Genomic DNA, 4,876 nt, shown 5'->3' with positions numbered 1-4,876 from the left:
TTTCATTACTCTACGAATAATTATTTTTGAATATATTTTACTTACGGTACTTGTAATAAGCTGATACCTCTGTAATCATTGTCCTTTCGTTTATATATTAGCAGACAATCGCTTTTTTGCTTGTCATCTGGAACTTCTTCTATTTAGATACATAAAGTCAATAATTCTCACAACTGTGAGGTATGTAGTGACCGCCGCATTAAAGCATTTCACTGTTAATACTGTCCATGCCAGCAACCTTACGGTTTTTTGATTTCTAAATTATATCCCTAACCTCAGAGTCACAGATTTTCTCAATTGGGGTTTCTAACGAATCGTGTTCTACACACATCGCAGTTATGGTGCTTACAACATCACCCGCTAATAATTCCTTAAAAGAATCTCTCAAAGCATCTAGTATGCGGTCTGTATGATATAGAATTTGACCCTGGCTATTTCTCATGCTGGCGTTCTCTGTACTTCTATCTCCCTTCATATTGATCAACATCCATGCGTAAAACAGTTCCCAGCTTGTTTCAAAGTTGCTCTGCACTTTCTTCTCTTCTTCTGTTCTGATTTTATCTTTGCTTATCTTGGCTAATAGTTTAACATTCCTCTGTTTTTGTTTGCAAACATTTTCAAGCCCATTTCTCTTATAATTGCTAAGGCCTGTGATTTTCAACTTTCTGTCGTATGCTTTTCTCTTTTTTTGTACAACTGTTTGGATTTCATCATTTCACTACGCATCGCCAGATATTCTTCCTAAACCGATGCGCGCTCTATAGTCTATATCTTTAGTGTGTACACCTAAAATTATCTATTATCCTTTCTGTACCTTGACGTTGAACGCCGATCAATCCGTTCATATCTCCTCGTAGAATGATTCTTTCACCATGATCGTAAGTACTTTTAGTATCACATAAAGTAACTTAAAAGGCGTCTTTTATTTTGCTCGGATCACTATTAGCTCGAGCGTAGCACGCCATGATAAATAATCTTTTGAATTCTTCTTTGATTCTAATCCACAAGAATCCAGAAGATACAAGTCTTATTTTCCCTGGGATGCTGACATGCTCTTATTTATAATCATACCCACTCCTTGATTACCATGCAATTTATGACCTACACCTGGCCAAAATTCAAGTCCGATTTTTAGTGTCCAATTTTTTATAATTCTAATGTCCTATCCCTTGTTCTTTGCTTTAGGTAAACATACAATATCTAGCTTTGTTGCGTGCAATGTTCCTCGCAATTCTTTCACCCCTCTAGCATTCTAAACACTCAGTCACCATTCATCGCCCAAAACTTGACTTTAATTTTACCAAATGCATGCCTTTTCGGCAATCAAAGTTACAATCCATTCCGAGGCAATTTTATTGTTTGTGTATTTATTGTTTAAAGTGTGAGCCCAACTTTCAGTTTTAGGCAAGGCATTTATTTTACGAGTCGAAATCATGTCCAAAGTAGGTGGTTAGTCGTCGTAGGGTGAAAAGTCTAGTTATAACGTCAGTCCCACCAAACATCAGTTAATGGATGGGGGGGAGCAGAACTGGAACCGAGTCATAGTTGTTTGGTGTTTCATACTGAGAAGGTCACCAACGTTGAGCAGTGTAGTACTAGATGTAACACTTTTACATTTTTTCTTACAAATTATTTTTCAGGCAAAAAACAAACTCATTCTCGAACTTTTTTAATTTTCCACCAAATTAGTTTAATTTTTAACCTCCCCCCAACAAACAAAATACTTTAATTTTTAGTCATTTTATCAAATAATTGTATTTAAATGAAAAAGAAAATAGAAAATGTATATTTCGTGATTGTATAATATGTTTTATTCTGTATGAGGTGAACCAATTACACAGCCACACAAAAAATTTTTTTTCAGGTTCTGGAGGCTAGACCCAGATCACAATATGTAAAATAAACATGGTCTGACCTCCAGACTTGAAAAAAATATGTCTTTTTGTCTGGCTGTGTTATTGACTGGTTAAATTTGAGTATATCAAAGTAATTTTTTTCCTTTTATAAATCAAGTTTGTTTTAATAACACTTTCAAAATATTGTTTCGTGAATTATTAAACAATGTCCTACGCAGTGTTTCATTCGAGCGATATTTAACGAGAAAGATACTAAACGAGAAAAAGTCTCGTTCAATTGTCAAAATTATCGTCTCGGTTCGTCTCCTTTCCACGAAAGTATTAGTTCAACCGAGCGATGTAGAGTACTTGATTGAAGACTCCTGGCGAGATAAATTGTTTCTAGTGTCTTCTTCTGAATTTACATTTTCATCAATTGCGTATTTTTCTGCCAATATTTGACATCCAAAACGTCAAAATTTAAAATAAATAGATGACGAGACGATCCGAGACGCTTAAAACAAAAGATTCACCGAGTAGGACATATCAAAATACTTTTTGGGAGTCGAGTGAATTCCAGCGAGGTAACTGATTTTTTCTGCTCGAATACAGCACTAGTCCTACGATAAACTATTTGAGAGATTTAGAATGCGAATATTCAACTCGTACTAAAACAGTTCCATCTGAATAAAATTGAAGCGTTTTAAAAATCATACAGTATAATCATCATCCATGTGATGTCATTACTATCTTCGAGGAAAATTATTGTGTCATAATTTTTGATGTAATACTTTCTCCATGGGTTCATCATTTATCAATATTATGACATTAAAAGTTTTTCTATGTACCTCGTACTGGTTTTTCATAAAAACAAAACATTTCGTCAAAATTTTAAGTCCTTTTTTGCACTAACCAAAAATGTTGTGGAAAATTGGGATCTAGGAAAATATAGAAAATTTTATTAATATTATTGACTTATTAAAATAAAATACTCCAATATAAACTTACCTAATTCTAAACGCTTTAAATTTAAGATTCTTTAATTTTAAACCCATTTAATATAAAATTATGAAATTTTGGCCGCTTCAAGCTTCCATTTGAAAGCATTTAAATTTGAAATAGTCTTCTGATAATTGAATTAAAAATTGTGTGAGCATCGAGGCGTTCACTTAGAAATAGTACAATTCGAAACGATTTAAATTTAGACCGATCTACTATATTAAGATCCTTTTTTTTAAATTCGCAATTCAAAATTATTCCTGTCTAGATGATTTTAATATAAACTTGTTAAAATTAAAAAAAATTTTTTTTTTTTAATTATTCAATTCTGACTGCTTTCAATTTGAAATTACCGAACTATGCAGAATAATGGTATTATGTGGTTTTTGCACTCATTTCAAAACATACACTAATTTTGGGTCCTTCTTGTAAGAAGATTTAAGTTTAAGTCTCAATTTTTGAATTTACTACATTCTGAATGTTTTCAAATTCTAATTTAAAGTTTCAGCCACTTCAAGCTTTAAATTGCGAAAACATTCAAACTCCTGTAATGGTGCCATTCTGTTTGACTTAAATGTAAAATCGTATTTTGATACTTGAATTGATAAGTTTTCAATCTTAAAATTCGGGATTTCATATTGGAATCATACAGTTACAGAAATCGTACAGCCCCATATACATACACTTAAAAAAAATAATTATTTCATGCTTCCATGTCCTAAACCATTCCTATATAATTATTTTATTTGAAATTAACTCCGTGATTAACGCAGTAATGGGGTTTTAGGTTTAAAAAATATTTACACATTACACATGTATATTTTTGAAATATTTTTAGTTTCAGTACAGTTCAATACGTAAGTTATAAATATACACAAAAATATGTATTTTCAACAAAAAAGTTTATTATTTAGTCAAAAAATTGTATTTTCTACCAATTTGTAGAATTTGCAACCAAAGAGAGGAACTTCCAATCAAGCAAATCAATGTTTAACATTATTCAATAGGACAGAGTGAAAATCATAATAATAGAAAATTATAAATATGAAAAAAATTTTGTGCTCAATTCAGAATATTTTGAAAATGGCCAAGAAACATGTTTTTTGGATTGACTTCTATGCACAGATTTTGAAAAAAGTTAAATATGTTCAACCTGAAATTTCTTCAGCTTAAATCAGAGAAACAGGCTGCTATTTTGTTGAAAAAAAATTAAGCGGTGTTTCAAGCGTTCAAATATTGTCAACTTTACCTTTTTTAAAGTGATTTTTACAACTTGATAAAACTAAGCTTTTTGACTAAAACAATATTTTTTATGGTATCTCGTTTTTTAGTGAACAGATGATAAAGAGTTTAGGGAAGAATTTTTTAGACTTATTGGAGGGGGGCATTTTTGATTGCAGAAATGGATTCAAGCTAAAGAAGTTTCAAGTTCGACATATTCAACTTTTTTCAAAATGTATGTAGGACTCAGTAAAAAAACATGTTTTTTAGACTTTTTCAAAAAATTCTAAATTGAGCAAAAACATTTTTTTTATCGAAATTTTTTTATCTTTATTCCGTAGCAAACACTGTACATAGAATAAATTCACCATCATTTTTGGAACAATATGGAATTTTTTTAGAATTTTCAAATAAAAAAAAGGGAACAGAAGATATTAACCAATTTCAATTTTTCTTTTACTTTCTTCGGATGTCAAACCACTATTTTTTTTGTTTAGCCCAATTATTTCGACTTATTTGATCATTTCCACTTCGTCCTAATATTCAACTTCCACCCAAACAGTTGTATTTTGAAATAAATATGTGAATTTTGAATCAAAAATGTAATACTAAATAATCAACAATATATATATATATATATGTATATATATATGTGTATATGTGTGTACATGTGCATATGTGTGTATATGAATATGTGTGCATACTTATTCTTTCCAGTAGCGACGCCTAAAATGAAATTTGTTGTTAATGGTTCTTTTTCTGTCAAAAATTATACTACCTGGCTCAAAACTGAATCATTTTCTTCAAAATTCGACAATTCT

The sequence above is a fragment of the Belonocnema kinseyi genome, chromosome 9 (assembly GCF_010883055.1).
Source record: "Belonocnema kinseyi isolate 2016_QV_RU_SX_M_011 chromosome 9, B_treatae_v1, whole genome shotgun sequence".
In the NCBI taxonomy this organism is placed as follows: Eukaryota; Metazoa; Arthropoda; class Insecta; order Hymenoptera; family Cynipidae; genus Belonocnema; species Belonocnema kinseyi.
The sequence above is the reverse complement of the archived record's forward strand: the minus strand, read 5'-3'. Positions refer to the sequence as shown.